We start from the raw sequence: 18,867 nt of genomic DNA, 5'->3' as shown, positions 1-18,867 counted from the left end.
TTCTGTGGGTGGGTGCGTGTCTGTGCAACTTTTACGACGAATCTCTCTCAGCAACAGCTGAGGATTCCAATATTGACTGGGCCAGAGAAATTTGAAGCCAAGATGCGATACGAATACGCTGGAGTGCACTCGGGAGAATGTTAATCTACAAGACCACGACAGGCAGCGCAGCTTAATTTAAAGGCATGAATGATTTATACGCTGTGTAATGACATTAATCAATTATATTGAAGTATGTTACGTTAGATAAAACAGGATACGCTCTCACAGCTCGATGGTGGATAGATTATTCACTGCCTTGCAAAAGCCCAGAAATGTAAACATCTTGGAATGACCTAGTCAAAGCCCAGACCTCAATCCAATTGAGAATCTGTGGTATAACTTAAAGATTGCTGTACACCAGCCGAACCCACCCAAATTGAAGGAGCTGGAGCAGTTTGCCTTGAAGAATGGGCAAAAAACCCAGTGGCTAGATATGCCAATCTTATAGAGACATACCCCAAGAGACTTGCAGCTGTAATTGCTACAAAAGATGCCTCTACAAAGTATTGACTTGGGGGGGGGTTTGAATAGTTATGCATGCTCAAGTAAAAAATTTTTGGTCTTATTTCTTGTTTGTTCCATAATGAAAAATATTTTGCACCTTCAAAGTGGTAGGCATGTTGTGTAAATCAAATGATACAACCCCCCCCCCCCCCCCAAAAAAATACATTTTAATCCCAGGTTGTAAGGCAACAAAATAGGAAAAATGCCAAAGGGTGAGTACTTGCGCAAGCCACTGTATGAGGCTACTATAGCCTGAACATGAGTCAAGAGCAAAAGAATACACTTGATTTAGGCTACATTTTATTAATATGAACAAATTCTTATTTACATTGATGGCTTACCAAAAGGCAGAACACCTCCTGCGGGGACAGGAGCTGGGATAAAAACGACGAGCGAACCAGGGATGTGTGTGCTTTGGGGACCTTTAACAGAATGTGGCTGGCAGAATGGGTGTTGTATGTGGATGATAAGGGCTGCAGTAGATATCTCAGATAGTGGGGAGTGAGGCCTAAGAGGGATTGGGTCTTGGATCGAGCCTTGGGGTACACCCTTGGTGACAGGCAGTGGTTGAGACAGCAGATGTTCTGATTTTATACACTGCACTCTTTGAGAGAGGTAGTTAGCAAACCAGGACAAAGACCCCTCAGAGACACCAATACTCCTTAACCGACCCACAAGAATGGAATAGTCTACCGTATCAAAAGCGTTGGCCAAGTCAATAAAAACAGCAGCACAGCATTGCTTAGAATCAAGGGCAATGGTGTCATCATTGAGGATGTTTAAGGTTGCAGTGACACATCCATAACCTGAGAGGAAACCAGATTGCATACCAGAGAGAATACTATAGACATCAAGAAAGCTTGTCAGTTGATTATTGACAAGTTTTTACAACACTTTTGATAGAAATAGGCCTATAACAGTTAGGATCAGCTTGATCTCCACCTTTAAATAAAAGACAAACCGTGGCTGCCTTCCAAGCAATGGGAACCTCCCCAGAGATGAGAGACAGGTTAGAAAGGTAAAAGATGGGTTTTGTGATTATAAGGGCAGCAACCTTAAAGAAGAAACTTTGTAACGGGGCAGGGGATAAAGAGGGAGGAGCATCAGGGCTAGTCGCAATAGAAGGGGTGGGAGATGAGGAAGTGTTGGAAGGGCAAGGAGGCATGGCTGAGTTAAATAGGAATCCTGACTTAATGAAGTGGTGATTAAAAAGCTTAGCCTTCTTGTCAGTAACAACCACATCATCAATTTTAAGGGACATGGGCATCTGTGACGAGGAGGGTTTATTCTCCAGGTCTTTAACCCTTTTCCAGAACTTCTTGGGGTTAGACCCACAGAGAGAGAACGGCTCCTTAAAGTAACTAACTTTGGCCTTCCGGAAAGCCTGAGTGCACTTATTTCTCATTTTCCTGAACGAGAGCCAGTCAGCCTGAGTAAGCGTGTGCCGAGCCTTTCACCAAATACAATTCTTGAGGTGGTGTAACTCTGCAAAATCACGGATGAACCAGGGGCTGAACCTGTTTTTAATTAGCATTTTATTTATGGGGGTGTGTTTGTTAACAATACCACTGAAAACATAAAAAAGAAGGTCCAAGTGTATTCGACAGAGGGGATCAAGCTGATTCTATACCACTTGACAGAGGCCAGTTCATGAAGGAAGGCTTGCTCATTCAAGTTTTTTAGCAAGCATCTATGACAAATTAGAACAGGTCGTTTCACTGAGCAGCCATTATGAACACAGGCTGTAAAACAGTGATCACAAAGGTCATTGCAGAAAACGCCAGACTGATACCTATCAGGATTATTTGTGAGAATAACTTAGAGGAGAGTAGCCTTTTCTGGGTGTTTGGAGTCATACCTTGTGGGATTGGTAATAATCTGAGAAAGATTTAGGGAGTCGCATTGCTTTAGAATTTGTTCAGGTAGTTTAAGCACGTCCCAGTTTAGATCACCTAGCAGGACAAATTCAGACTTAGTGTAAGGGGCCAGGAGAGAGCTTAGGGCAGGTAGGGTACAGGCTGGTGCTGATGGAGGATGATAACACCCAACAACAGTCAACAAAGAGCTATTTGAAAGTTTAATGCTTAAAACCAGAAAATCTAATTATTCACATTATTGCATGCTAAATGTTTCTGTTCAGTAATAGATGAACAAACAAATAAATGAGCTACCTCCTTTGGCAAAAAAATATATTTATTGCCACTAGTGACAAACAGCTCGCTGGTTTTTATTCTGGCAAACAATTCTCTCAAGATTCTATTTGAATTTGTGGCAAACCTGTGACAAACAGTTTACCAGAAGCCATTTCTGGTGAACACATGATTTCCAAGACCAGTAACGACTGACGACCAATCAGGGGGATTAGAAAAATCTGTTGGAAAATGGAAACCAAGCTAGCTACCTACCAAAGTTGTCCGGGGAGTGTCTAACTTATTCATTAAACTTCCTAATAAATGTAGCTAATATATGTCTAGTTAGCAATGTCATGTTTTATGGGATAGAGTGAAACACATTTTGTTGATACCAGTTTCACTCTCTCAGCGCTAGTGACTGGCTAGTGCTTAGCTAGCATATTTCTGCACAATTAATGTGATAGCTAACTAACTAATGATTTTCCTAAACACTCTGCTGTCTTTTAATACCAATATGCATGTCAATATGCTAGTATCACTGTTCAGTAGCATGTTAGCTAGCACAACATCTAGATAGCAACAATATGATCTGGCAAAACTTTATTTTTGCAGATGGATACCCTTCCCCTACCCGTGGTGTTGGAAGAGGCTGAATTGGTAGGAGGATGCATCAACATCCTGTTTGTAGTGCACTCCCTCATAACACTTTTTTGAGAGATACATTAATTGATAAGGTAGGCAAATGCATGTATTATTCTCATAAATGTAACCCATATATTAATTTGTTATTCTATTGCTTTAAACTGGTAGCTAGCACATTGTGATCATGTGTTGTTCCTTCTCTCTTTTTAGAAGCAATCAGTTACAAGGCAAAAAGACAGATTGAGGCCAGATAAATGTGTGCACCAGGTCAAGGCTTCTTGCATGCATGGCTTTGAGCTGTAAATGACCAATAATTAATTTAGTAAAAAAAGATATGAATTGCCATATTAGACATAACTTTGTTACTTTTCTTACACCTTATACACCTGAGTCAGGAAGAAGAGACAATTAGTAGACAACTGTCTATTAATTATGAAGTCTCCAGTCTCGATTTAATATCATAATAAGTTGATTAGTTTGATTAAATTGTGTTGAGGCTTAGCTGGAGAAAAACATTGTATACTGTGGCTCTCTAGGAACAGTTGGCAACACATTAAAAGGTAGATTTAGTAGGCCTAAATCCCAGTTTGTGCTAGCTACATTATTTGTTTATATAGCATTTATACAAGGCAGAAACATTGTTTCCTTGTTGAAAAATATATAGAATACCAGTTTCAGTGAGAAGCATAGCAACATCAAGGCGTCTTTGTAACATCTGTGAGAGACGAATTACGTATTTATTTGATATTAATGGTTAACATTAATATTTAACTAATAATGACACATTTCAGTTCCACTAGTGTCTGTGTTTTTATGGTCTACACTCTAGTTCCCTGCAGATAATCTGGGCGTGTGGTCACCAGACATGGCTTGAGCTGACAAATTAGTTGGCAAATGGAAATGACATAATAGACATTGTGGTGGGGCTCAAGTGAGACAGTCTGTTTGACAAAATCAGAGCATTATCATGGGTTTGAACTTTGAAGCTATCTGAGTGCACAAAGTGCTCAGAGAGGGGTCTCTGTCACTGGTGTAGGAAGGGTTCTCAACAGGGTGGATATTTTTATCATGCTGACCACTACCTTTGTGTGTGGTGCCAGCATGATGACTGTCCTATCAGTTGTAATGAAGCTTGTGTGTGATGTTAATTTTATGGTTTTTATTATGTTGAAAATTGACTGCGTTTTGATAAAGAAGGTATTAAGCTCAGCAACCCAGAGGAAGATTGCTTACTGTGGATGAAATGTCAGGCTTCAGAATTATGTATTTTGTTAGTTTTAATGTATACTTAACAATCTTGAATTTTTATAGAATAATCTGAGTTTCTTGAGAGGGGAATGTGAGAAGAATTACGGATTTATTTGATATTAATGGTTATGTTACGCTATTGTGTCTAGATGTAGGCGCAAGAGAGCAGAGATGTCCGAGTAGCGGTTTTTAATAGGCAAGTCCACAAAAACAAATGTTAAGGAACAATACCAAAATAAACGCTCTTGACAAAAGAGAAACCAGTTACTCACGGAAGGAGGAAAAACAACGCTCCTAGAATTTATACACACTCTGTATTAAATGTGAAAATAAACAGGCACAACCTCAACAAGCAACGTAACACGAATAATCCCGCACAAATCTAAGCAGGCAACATGGGTAATTATACACACAGAATTTACAGCAAATGAAACCAGCTGTGAATGAACCAAAGACAAAACTAATGGAAAAAGAAAAGGGATTGTTGATGGCTAGTATGCCGGCGACACCGATCGAACAGGGAGAGGAACCACCTTCGGTGGAAGTTGTGACAGGTTAACCATTAATATTTAACTAATGGTAAGATATTTCTGTCCAACTAGTGTCTGTTTTTATGGTTTCCACTCTAGTTCCCTGCAGCTAATCTGGGCATATGGTCACCAGAGATGGCTTGAGCTGACAAATTAGTTAAAGACTGCATTACAAAAACAAGAATGTGTTTTACTAGGGATAGCTTAGGAGTAGAACAGTCCCTCATTGTCTCAAAATCAACCTTGCATCTGGGAAACTAAGTCAGGGTGGGGTTAAGACAACAACCCGTGCAGATAAAGGAAGGATATACCCAGAGTGGCTTATAATGCCCCAATCTACATGGGGTGGGTGGAACCAACCATGACTAAGCATTTTTAGTGTCAGCTACAGTGGGGAAAACAAGTATTTGTTACACTGCCGATTTTGCAGGTTTTCCTACTTACAAAGCATGTAGAGGTCTGTAATTTTTTATCATAGGTACACTTCAACTGTGAGAGATGGAATCTAAAACCAAAATCCAGAAAATCACATTGTATGACTTTTAAGTAATTAATTTGCATTTTATTGCATGACATAAGTATTTGATCACCTACCAACCAGTAAGAATTCCGGCTCTCACAGACCTGTTAGATTTTCTTTAAGAAGCCCTCCTGTTCTCCACTAATTACCTGTATTAACTGCACCTGTTTGAACTCGTTACCTGTATAAAAGACACCTGTCCACACACTCAATCAAACAGACGCCAACCTCTCCACAATGGTCAAGACCAGGGAGCTGTGTAAGGACATCAGGGATAAAATTGTAGACCTGCACAAGGCTGGGATGGGCTACAGGACAATAGGCAAGCAGCTTGATGAGAAGGCAACAACTGTTGGCGCAATTATTAGAAAATGGAAGAAGTTCAAGATGACAGTCAATCACCTTCGGTCTGGGGCTCCATGCAAGATCTCACCTCGTGGGGGATCAATGATCATAAAGAAGGTGAGGGATCAGCCCAGAACTACACGGCAGGACCTGGTCAATGACCTGAAGAGAGCTGGGACCACAGTCTCAAAGAAAACCATTAGTAACACACTTGCCGTCATGGATTAAAATCCTGCAGCGCACGCAAGGTCCCCCTGCTCAAGCCAGCGCATGTCCAGGCCCATCTGAAGTTTGCCAATGATCATCTGGATGATCCAGAGGAGGAATGGGAGAAGGTCATGTGGTCTGATGAGCCAAGAATTGAGCTTTTTGGTCTAAACTCCACTCGCTGTGTTTGGAGGAAGAAGAAGGATGAGTTTGTATCCCAAGAATAACATCCCAACCGTGAAGCATGGAGGTGGAAACATCATTCTTGGGGGATTCTTTTCTGCAAAGGGGACAGGACGATTTCACCGTATTGAGGGGAGGATGGATGGGGCCATGTATCGCGAGATCTTAGCCAACAACCTCCTTCCCTCAGTAAGAGCATTGAAGATGGGTCGTGGCGGGGTCTTCCAGCATGACAACAACCCGAAACACACAGCCATGGCAACTACGTAGTGACTCCGTAACAAGCATCTCAAGGTCCTGGAGTGGCCTAGCCAGTCTCCAGACCTGAACCCAATAGAAAATCTTTGAAGGGAGCTGAAAGTCTGTATTACCCAGCGACAGCCCCGAAACCTGAAGGATCTGGAGAAGGTCTGTATGGAGGAGTGGGCCAAAATCCCTTCTGCAGTGAGTGCAAACCTGGTCAGGAACTACAGGAAACGTATGATCTCTGTAATTGCAAACAAAGGTTTCTGTACCAAATATTAAGTTCTGCTTTTCTGATGTATCAAATACTTATGTCATGCAATAAAATGTAAATTCATTACTTAAAAATCATACAATGTGATTTTCTGGATTTTTGTTTTAGATTCCGTCTCTCACTGTTGAAGTGTTCCTATGATAAAAATGACAGACCTATACATGCTTTGTAAGTAGGAAAACCTGCAAAATCGGCAGCGTATCAAATACTTGTTCTCCCCACTGTATATACAGTTGAAGCCAGAAGTTTACAAAGACTTAGGTTGGAGACATTAAAACTCATTTTTCAACCTCTCCACAAAATTATTGTTAACAAACTATAGTTTTGGCAAGTCGGTTAGGACATCTACTTTGTGCATGACACAAGTAGTTTTCCCAACAATTGTTAACAGACTTATTATTTAACTTATAATTCACTGTTCACAATTCCAGTGGTTTAGAAGTTTACATACACTAAGTTGACTGTGCCTTTAAGCAGCTTGGAACATTCCAGAAAATTATGAATGGCTTTAGAAGCTTCTGATTGTCACACCCTGACCATAGTTTGCTTTGTATTTTCTATGTTTTGTTTGGTCAGGGTGTGATCTGAGTGGGCATTCTATGTTGGATGTCTTGTTTCTGTGTTTGGGCCTGATATGGTTCTCAATCAGAGGCAGGTGTTAGTCATTGTCTCTGATTGGGAACCATATTTAGGTAGCCTGTTTGGTGTTGGGTTTTGTGGGTGATTGTTCCTGTCTTTGTCACACCAGATAGGGCTGTTTTCGTTTTTTCACGTTTCTTGTTTTTGTATATTGTTCAATTTTCATCTTTATTAAAGATGTATCTAAATAACCACGCTGCGTTTTGGTCCGCCTCTCCTTCAACAGAAGAAAGCCGTGACACTGATAGGCTAATTGACATAATTTGAGTCAATTGGAGGTGTACCTGTGGATGTATTTCAAGGCCTACCTTCAAACTCCGTGCCTCTTTGCTTGACATCATGAGAAAATCAAAAGAAATCAGCCAAGACCTCAGAAAAAAAATTGTAGACGTCCACAAGTCTGGTTCATCCTTGGGAGCAATTTCTAAACACCATGGGACCATGCAGCCGTCATAGCGCTCAGGAAGGAGACACGTTCTGTCTCCTAGAGATTAACATAATTTGGTGCGAAAAGTGCAAATCAATCCCAGAACAACAGCAAAGGACCTTGTGAAGATGCTGGAGGAAACAGGTACAAAAGTATCTATATCCACAGTATAACGGGTCCTATATCGACATAACCTGAAAGGCCACTCAGCAAGGAAGAAGCCCCTGCTCCAAAACCGCCATAAAAAAAGCCAGACTACGGTTTGCAACTGCACATGTGGACAAAGATCGTACTTTTTGAAGAAATGTCCTCTGGTCTGATGAAACAAAAAAAGAACTGTTTGGCCATAATGACCATCGTCATGTTTGTAGGAAAAAGGGGGAGGCTTGCAAGCCGAAGAACACCATCCCGACCGTGAAGCATGGCTGTGGTAGCATCATGATTTGGGGGTGCTTTGCTGCAGGAGGAACTGGTGTACTTCACAAAATAGATGGCATCATGAGGCAATAAAATTATGTGGATATATTGAAGCAACATCTCAAGACATCAGTCAGGAAGTTAAAGCTTGGTTGCAAATTGGTCTTACAAATGGACAATGAACCCATGCATACTTCCAAAGTTGTGGCAAAATGGCATAAGGACAACAAAGTCAGTGGCCATCACAAAGCCCTGACCTCAATCCCATAGAAAATTTGTGGACAGAACTGAAAAAGCGTGTGCGAGCAAGTAGGCCTACAAACCTGACTCAGTTACACCAGCTCTGTCAGGAGGAAGGGGCCTAAATTCACCCAACTTATTGTGGGAAGCTTGTTGAAGGCTACCTGAAACATTTGACCCAAGTTAAACAATTTAAAGGCAATGCTACAGAATACTAATTGAGTGAATTTAAACTTCTGACCCACCGGGAATGTGATGAATGAAATAAATGCTGAAATAAATAATTCTCTACTATTATCCTGACATTTCACATTCTTAAAATAAAGGGGTAACTCTAACTGACCTCAGACAGGGAATTTTTACTAGGATTAAATGTCAGGAATTTTGAAAAACTGAGTTTAAATGTATTTGTCTAAGGTGTATGTAAACCTCTGACTTCAACTGTACAGTACTCTGCATTTGTGCAAATGTTAGGTTATTCTGTCCAACACTCAAGGGTGTGGGGTCGACCAGCCTCATTATTGCAATAATTAATTGACATTGAATAAAGATGATTTTTCTGAAGAAATGACAGTCTCTCTCACTTGATCCACAGCACCTGACCTTGTTTTCCCAAATCCAAACCCACTCATTAGCTGCTGTGTCTACCTTTTAAGATACCAAAATAGAAAATGTTTTCATTAATTGTTTTCAGTATCCAGTGCATACATTCAACAAGCTTTGGCTGAAGGACTTGCACAGCGCCACCATCTTCAAAGTTCACTCAAAAAGGCTATAGTTCTGTACTGTGTTAAATTTAGTCTGCGTTGTTTTAATTATTAACATTTTGTTAATTATCTTTAAAACTTGTATTGGTTGAAGGCTATTGCTCAGTTATCACTTGGCTCATGTAAATTCTGTAGTCGCCCCTTTAAACATAGCATTCACGTTTCTCTCATGTAAATGTTGTAGCTACATAAATAAAATAATCAATTGACTCGGGAAGTATCCAGTCCAAGGATTTATTTTGATCTATTAAGACATTGAATGCATGTTGTTTAGTATACCTAGTATGTTTAGTTTTCTCTGTGAGAGGCAAGATCATTTAAAGTTATACGTGATTTGGTTTATGTAGATACAGCATTTCAATGTTGTTACTACCTGATCTAATTCGCATATTATAGCGGTTTCAGGGGTTGTGTTGTGGATGGACGTTATATGCCTGCGATGTTCCTTTGTTTTTGGCTGCCAGGACCACAGACAGCAATGTGAAATATTCCCCAGAGGCAGGACCACGGACAACTCAGGGGAAACTTCCAGACTGCAGCAGAACAGCCACACCTGTCTCCATTTGTAAATCAGAGCCAAACTGCAGACAGGTGAAACCAATCAGTTCCTCTACTTATCCATGCCCTGGGTTTTCATCATTTTTGAAGTAGTAGGAGGTTATTGGAGAGACAGAGTGTATGGTGGAGGAGGTTTTAAATAATTCAATTATGATTTCAACAAGGCTTGAACACCCAAAGACCACATTTTTAGGACCGTCCACTGGTGACGAAGTGTTTACTTTCTTTTTTGGGGTTTTGTATATCAAGAACGTTGCCAAAGCCTGATAGTATATAAAGTGTTAACCCTTCACGTGGACTGGTATTGTGTGTTTGTATGTGTCTACCCTGCCATATAAAGAACCGGCACTGAAAACGCTACAATATTCATCCTGAGTTTTCTGCAAACTGTAGATTGTTAGCCACAAATTTCATGTGATATTTTGCCAAATATTCAGAAGTCGCTGAAAATCTGCCGAAAGTTTGCCAAAAAACTATTTGCATGTGAAAATATGAGCTTGCCGCAAATGTTTGTCAGAAGCCTATTTTTTATAAGGGCAGTGAACCTATTTAACGTCAAATGCTTTTGGTCAAGAGTAGGATAAGTTTAACTTTAAGCCTTTTCCCAACCATAACCTAACTCTCCTAACCTGCTGCGTAAATTCTAAACCTGCTACGAAAAGTCAATTTTGTTAAAAGCCCCTTCTGGGCAAAACGAATGATAGCCAGCTAACTAAGTGAAGCATTTCATCATGGGAGACTAAATGCAATCATAGTTTGCAGAAGATGAGGGCAATACATAAGCTTCAAAATGACAAACTAATTGTGCAGTATGACTAACAAAAACTATAAAACATAAAATCTGACATTACATACAGTATATACGAATAGAGTAATAACTTCAAGTGGCTGAATTGTCCTTTAAGGGGTGGCTCTCCCATAGTCATCAATGCCATAGCCACAGTTCATTAACTGTATATGAGCCAGAAAAAAGGAATGACAGATGTTTTGCTCAGCACCCCTGGCAGAAACTTGCCCAAGGCTCCCCCCGCTTCTCCTTCACCCAAATCCAGACAGCTGATTTTCTGAAAGAGCTGCAAAATCTGGATCCCTACAAATCAGCTGGGCTAGACAATCTGGACCCTCTCTTTCTAAAACTATCTGCCGAAATTGTTGCAACCCCTATTACTATCCTATTCAACCTCTCGTATCGTCTGAGATCCACAAAGATTGGCAAGCTGCCGTGGTCATCCCCCTCCTCAAAGGTGGAGACACTCTAGACCCAAACTGTTATAGACTTATATCCATCCTGCCCTGCCTTTCTAAAATCGTTGAGTTAAGTTAACAAACAGATCACCGACCATTTCGAATCCCACCTTCTCCATTATGCAATCTGGTTTCCGAGCTGGTCATGGGTGCACCTCTGCCACGCTCAAGGTCCTAAATGAAATCATAACCGCCATCGATAAAAGACAGTACTGTGCAGCCGTCTTCATTGACCTGGTTTTTGACTCTGTTTTTGACTCTGTCAATCACCGCATTCTTATCGGCAGACTCAATAGCCTTGGCTTGTCAAATAACTGCCTCACCTGGTTCACCAACTACTTCTCAGAGTTCAGTGTGTCAAATCAGAGTGCCTGTTGTCCGGACCTCCAACAGTCTCTATGGGGGTGCCACAGGGTTAAATTCTCGGGCCGACTATTTTCTCTGTATATATCAATGTTGTCGCTCTTGCTGCTGGTGATTCTCTGATCCACCTCCACTACGCAGAGGACACCATTCTGTATATATCTGGCCCTTTGGACACTGTGCTAACAAACCTCCAAACATGCTTCAATGGCATACAACACTCCTTCCGTGGCCTCCAACTGATTTTAAATGCTAGTAAAACTAAGTGCATGCTCTTCAACCGATTGCTGCCCGCACCCTCCCGCCCGACTAGCATCACTACTCTGGACGGTTCTGACTTAATATGTGGAAAACTACAAATACCTAGGTGTCTGGTTAGATTGTAAACTCTCCTTCCAGACTCACATTAAGCATCCCCAATCCACAATTAAATTGGCTTCCTATTTCGCAACAAAGCCTCCTTCGCTCATGCTGCCAAACATACCCTTGTAAAACTGACTATCCTACTGATCCTTGACTTCGGCAATGTCATTTACAAAATAGCCTCCAACACACTACTCAGCAAACTGGATATAGTCAATCACAGTGCCATCCGTTTTGTCACCAAAGCCCAATTTACTACCCACCACTGTGACCTGTATGCTCTCAATGGCTGGCCCCCACTACATATTCGTCACCAAACCCACTGGCTCCAGGTCATCTGTAAGTCTTTGTTAAGTAAAGCTCCGCCTTATCTCAGCTCACTGGTCACGATAGCAACACCCACCCATAGCACGCGCTCCAGCAGGTATATTTCACTCGTCATCCCCAAAGCCAACACTTCCTTTGGCCGCCTTTCCTTCCAGTTCTCTGCTGCCAATGACAGGAACAAATTGAAAAAAATCCCTGAAGCTGCAGTCTTCAATCTCCCTCTCTAACTGTAAGCATCAGCTGAAAGAACAGCCTACCGATCACTGTACCTGTACACAGCCAATCTGTAAATAGCACACCCAACTACCTCACCCCCATATTATTATTTATTTTTGCTCTTTTTGTACCCCAGTATCTCTACTTGCACATTCATCATCTGCGCATGTATCACTCCAGTGTTAATGCTAAATTGTAATAATTTTGTCTCTATGGCCCATTTATTGCCTTACCTCCCTACTCTTCTACATTTGCACACACTGTACATAGATTTTTCTACTGTATGTTTGTTTATGTGTAACTCTGTGTTGTTTTTGTCGCACTGCTTTGCTTTATCTTGGCCAGGTCGCAGTTGTAAATGAGAACATGTTCTCAACTGGCCTACCTGGTTAAATAAAGGTGTAATAAATAAATTAAAAAGTGAGTCCGCCAGATCAGAGGCAGTAGGGATGACCAGGGATGTTTGGTTTATAAGTGCGTAAAATGGACTGTTTTCCTGTCCTGCTAAGCATTCAAAATGTAACGAGTACTTTTGGGTGTTAGGGATAATGTATGGAGTAAAAAGTAAAACAAATTCTTAAGGAATGTAGTGAAGTAAAAGTAGTCAAAAATATATATAGTAAAGTACAGATACCAAAAAAACATACTTAGGTAGTACTTTAAAGTATTTTTACTTAAGTATTTTACACCACTGGACTGCTGCTATTTCTTGTAGATTTCATAAACTTTTTCAAATCCCTTTTCCTGCACTGCTGCTGAGTGAAAGATACGTCAATCAACCACAAGGGGCGGTTGCCTTTATTTTATAACCACTAATTGTGTAACTACAGCAAGGATACTGTCTTTGACTGTAAGATATGAACATACCGAGTATGTATGTTCCTAGACTAGGTACCGCCTACAAAATATTTCTTAGTTGTGATTTGCTAAAAGAGACATAGCAATGAATTGCGTGAACAATGAAGATTTTATTTTAAATTACAATACAATAACAAATAAAAACAGGATGTTTTTTTAAGAAACAAAATAAAATAAAATTAAGGCAAATAAACAAAAACAACAAAATAACTACAAGCTAATTGCAGTTACAAAAGTTAAAGTACCTCAAAATAAATTGAATAAGGTCAGGGGTTACAATTGTATAAACCTATTATAAAGTTGTAAGAATACATATTTTTTTGTTATTGTCTAATTCTAGAGATTTTATAAGCACAAATATATTGCATTTGGGGATAGATTTCAAATGTTTGTTTTTGTGTATGTAAAATTTACCAGAGGGAATGAAAAAAATGTATGACTAATTCAGTAGCTTTGTTCTCATTTCAATAATAACATTAAATATTTAATTGTAAATACATGGGCCTTATTAACAACTTCAAAGAGTCAGACTAATAAAAATGTGTCTAATAGTTTCCCCCTTTTTTTAAATCACAGGCAGATGTAATCTAAGTCCATGAATTTAGACAACATGTTATTACAGGGGTATATTTTGTGCAATATAATAAAGTGAACTTTTTACTTTATTTCATATAAAACATTTGTGAGGGAGCAACCAAGCTTTCTTTCATTCAATTTCAGTAGTCCCCTTAATGTATTATTACATTTCTTATCCAGCAGGGTGCAACATTCTAATATAAAATGGGCATCTATATTGAAATGTTCTCCAAAACATAAATGAGATGTAATTAATTAAGTCCTGAAGGTATTGCTTTGTAAAGTTGAAGTTGGAAGTTTACAAAAACTTAAATAATCCCTAGTCTGCTGTTCCCACATGCTTCAAGAGGGCCACCATTGTTCCTGTTCCCAAGAAAGCTAAAGTAACCGAGCTAAATGACTATCGCCCCATAGCACTCACTTCCGTCATCATGGAGTGCTTTGAGAGACTAGTCAAAGATCATATCACCTGACACCCTAGACCCACTCCAACTTGCTTACCGCTCCAATAGGTCCACAGGTTCATCGACAACAGCTCAGTATTTAACACCATAGCTCGTCATTAAGCTCGAGACCCTGGGTCTCGACCGCGCCCTGTGCAACTGGGTTCTGGACTTTCTGACAGGCCGCCCCCAGATGGTGAGGGTAGGAAACAACATCTTCACCCCGCTGATCCTCAACACTGGGGCCCCACAAGGGTGCGTTCTCAGCCCTCTCCTGTACTCCCTGTTCACCCATGATTGTGTGGCCATGCACGCTTCCAATTCAATCATCAAGTTTGCAAACGACACGACAGTGGTAGGCTTGATTACCAACAACGACGAGACGGCCTACATGGAGGAGGTGAGGGCCCTCGGAGTGTGGTGTCAGGAAAATAACCTCACACTCAATGTCAACAAAAGAAAGGAGATTATTGTGGACTTCAGGAAACAGCAGAGGGAGCACCCCCCTATCACATCGATGGGACAGTAGTGGAGAAGGTGGAAAGTTTTAAGGTCCTCTGCGTACACATCACCGACAAACTGAAATGGTCCACCCACACAGACAGCGTGATGATGAAGGCCCAACAGCGCCTCTTCAACCTCAGGAGGCTGAAGAAATTTGGCTTGTCACCAAAAACACTCACAAACTTTTACAGATGCACAACCGAGAGCATCCTGTCAGACTGTATCACCGCCTGGCACGTCAACTGCTCTGCCCACAACCGTAAGGCTCTCCAGAGGGTAGTGTGGTCTGCACAACGCATCACCGGGGGCAAACTACCTGCCCTCCAGTACACCTACACCACCCGATGTCACAGGAAGGCCATAAAGATCATCAAGCACAACAACCACCCAAGCCACTGCCTGTTCACTCTGCTATCATCCAGAAGGCGAGGTCAGTACAAGTGCATGAAGGCTTGGACAGAGAGACTGAAAAACAGCTTCTATCTCAAGGCCATCAGACTGTGAAACAGCCATCACTAACATTGAGTGGCTGCTGACAACATACTGACTCAAATCTCTAGTTTTGGAAAGTCGGTTAGGACATCTACTTTGTGCATGACACAAGTAGTTTTTCCAACAATTGTTTACTGACAGATTATTTCACATATAATTCACTGTATCACAATTCCAGTGGGTCAGAACTTTACATGCACTAAGTTGACTGTGCCTATAAACAGCTTGGAAAAGTCCAGAAAATTATGTCATGGCTTTAGAAGCTTCTGATAGGCTAATTAACATCATTTGAGTCAATTGGAGGTGTACCTGTGGATGTATTTCAAGGCCTACCTTCAAACTCAGTGCCTCTTTGCTTGATATAATGGAGAAATCAAAAGAAATCAGCCAAGAACTCAGGAAAGAAATGTAGACCTCCACAAGTCTGGTTCATCCTTGGGAGCAATTTCCAAATGCCTGAAGGTACCACGTTCATCTGTACAAACAATAGCGCGCAAGTATTAAACACCATTGGACCACTCAGCCGTCATACCGCTCAGGAAGAAGACGTGTTCTGTCTCCTAGAGATGAACATACTTTGGTGCGAAAAGTGCAAATCAATCCCAGAACAACAGCAAAGAACCTGAAGATCCTGGAGGAAACAGGTATAAAAATATCTATATCCACAGTAAAACAAGTCCTATATCGACATAACCTCAAAAGCCGCCATAAAAAAAGACAGACTCTGGTTTGCAACTGCACATGGGGACAAAGATCATACTATTTGAAGAAATGTCCTCTGGTCTGATGAAACAAAAATAGAACTGTTTGGCCATAATGACCATCTTTAAGTTTGGAGGAAAAAGGGGAACGCTTGCAAGCCGAAGAACATCATCCGAAACGTGAAGCACGGGGTTGGCAGCATTATGTTGTGGGGGTGCTTTGCTTCAGGAGGGACTTCACTTCAAAAAGTAGATGGCTCCATGAGGATTGACACATATGTGGATATATTGAAGCAACATCTCAAGACATCATTCAGGAAGTTAAAGCTTGGTTGCAATTTGGTCTTCCAAATGGACAATGGCCCCAAGCATACTTCCAAAGTTGTGGCAAAATGGCTTAAGGACAACAAAGTCAAGGTATTGCAGTGGCCATCACGAAGCCCTGACCTCAATCCAATAGAACATTTGTGGGCCGAACTGAAAAAGCAAGTGCGAGAAAGGTGGCCTACACATTTTTACTATTCTTTTGAATTTTTACTAGGATTGTATTTGGCTAAGGTGGATGTAAACTTCCGACTTCAACTGTATATAGAATCATGTATTGGGAAGTCGTTTCTAAAAATGTTCTATAAGAGCATATATTCCCTTTATCAAATAAATCAATTTCAAATATTTTTCTAACCACTTAGGGAAGAATAAAGACTTGGTTTTAACAAAAATATTTGTTGTTCTACATAGGTGTTGTGTGTGGGGAGAAGCTGTGGACATAAAAGTTAACGGGCTTGTTCGTGAAATTTAGACTGATGGGTAATTTTACTGGAGAAAAGTTGCACACTCCACAACAATTGAATAACACCCCATTTCTTAAAAATGACACCGCATATTGTGAAATCTCAAGAATGACGTCGTAGATAGGCTACTTTTTAGTCTAATGTCACATTCAGAACAACTGGGATCTCGGAAAACCCCGACTTCTGACTTCAATCGGTTCACGACAACTGGGAACTCGAAAAATAAAGGTCGAACCATAACGTCAGTGATCTTCGTGGTCGGCAAAACAGATTTCAAGAAAGAAGTCACAGTTCCCGAGTTTGAGCTGTTTTTTTCCCCTCCGAGTTCTGTTGTTTTGGACGCACTGACGTCGGAAATATCTGAGTTCCCAGTTGTCTTGAACGCATCATTATTCTCCAGCACGAAGCAGCAGACAGTATACGTCTAGCTAGCTAGCTAGCTACTTTTCGTTCCTGATATCGCTGGCTTTCGCACGCTTCCAAATTTGCTTTTATTTTCAAGATTTTACATTTCTTCTTTGGTGGCCACCCAAACAATAAAACTGAAGTTCTTTTAGTGAAGGTAAGTTTGCAATTCCTTACAAATTCGCATAATTTTATCCAAAATGGCTGCCCGATGTAAGCCAGCTAGCCTCGCCAGCTGATTAACGTTACTGCATAAAATGGCGTCGTGATGGAATAACATGGTCATGTTTTAATGCTGCCATGCGGTTACCGGCGTTTTATCGACACATATTGAAACATTACGAACATCTTTGTTTTCCACACATTAATGACATGACCAGCAGTTGAACACAATACTTCCTACTAGCTAACTATCTCGCGGCTACGTTCAATGTATGCCGGGTAGTTAACGTTTGAGGTAGCATGAGTTATTGTTAGCTAGCTTATATCACAAATAGCTGATATCACGTTACCAAAGCGAGTACATATTTTATTTAGCATTTTATAATATTTCAACATAATGTCAGACATGTCAGATGTGGCATATCAAGAAGCTGATTAAACACCATAATCATTACACAAGTACACCTTGTGCTGGGGAGAAAAGGCCACTCTAAAATACGCAGTTTAGTCACACAACACAATGCCACAGATGTCTCAAGTTTTGAAGAAGTGTGCAATTGGCATGCTGACTGCAGGAATGTCCACCATATCTGCTGCCATAGAATTATGAACATAGATGTCTCTACCATAAGCCGCCTCCAATATCGTTTTAGAAAATGAGGCACTATGTCCAACCGACCTCACAACCGCAGACCGCTTTTATGGCATGTGGGCGAGCGAGAGGTTTGCAGATGTCAACGTTGTTTACAGAGTGCCCCATGGTGGCGGTGGGGTTATGGTATGGGCAGGTATAAGCTACAGACAACGGACACAATTGCATTTTATCGATGGCAGTTTGAATGTATAGAAATAACGTGACGAATCCTGAGGCCCATTTTAATTTTCTATTTGTGACCAACAGATGCATCTCTTTTCCCAGTCATTTTTATTCCATAGATTAGGGCCAAATGAATTTATTTCAGTTGACAGATTTCCTCATATGAACTGTAACTCAGTAAAATCAAGGAAATTGTTGCGTTATATATATTTTTTTGTTCCGTATAATTGAAGTTAGCTACCTAGTCGTTGCACCAGACAAAGTCAGCATTAGAATCTATCTTAGTTGAATACATCGTCATTTTTGGTAACTCATGATACTAATGCATGATCCATATCTTTCTCTCCTACAGCACTGTTTTCCCCACCCCTCTCTGTTATTATTATTCTTTTAAAGATTCTTCTTTGTCAAGCCGCCAAAGTGGAGAGTGTGATTGCAGTAGGGGGTGCTTCTCGTTTCAGGTATGTTCTTCCCCCAATAGGAATCCTTTTAAATATTGAGGGGACATTTCCAAACACACACACTGGGGTTTCATCAAGCAGCATCCTCTTTGCCGTGTCATTTGTACCTCATACCCCACCTGTCATGGATCAGTATGCTGCTTTTCTGAATATCAGGTCCCTGACTTCTTATAATGTCTGATATTGTTGCTATTACAACATAGTACAGCAATTCAACAGCATAGT

At 40.7% G+C, this 18,867-nt stretch overlaps 1 protein-coding gene across 1 annotated transcript in view; it reads left to right on the top strand.

Moving 5' to 3' along the window:
- The first annotated feature begins 16,784 nt into the window (after positions 1–16,784).
- The window catches only part of LOC139408324 (eukaryotic translation initiation factor 4 gamma 2-like), a 28,071-nt gene continuing 25,988 nt past the window's right edge, over positions 16,785–18,867 (top strand). Inside the window, exons 1-2 of the mRNA XM_071152076.1 lie at positions 16,785–17,359; positions 18,534–18,642. The gene's annotated coding sequence lies outside the window, so the exon portion shown is untranslated. The remainder of the gene's footprint in view (positions 17,360–18,533; positions 18,643–18,867) is intronic.

Source organism: Oncorhynchus clarkii, chromosome 1, assembly GCF_045791955.1.
Source record: "Oncorhynchus clarkii lewisi isolate Uvic-CL-2024 chromosome 1, UVic_Ocla_1.0, whole genome shotgun sequence".
Lineage (NCBI taxonomy): Eukaryota > Metazoa > Chordata > Actinopteri > Salmoniformes > Salmonidae > Oncorhynchus > Oncorhynchus clarkii.
This window is presented reverse-complemented; position numbering and strand designations above follow the sequence as displayed.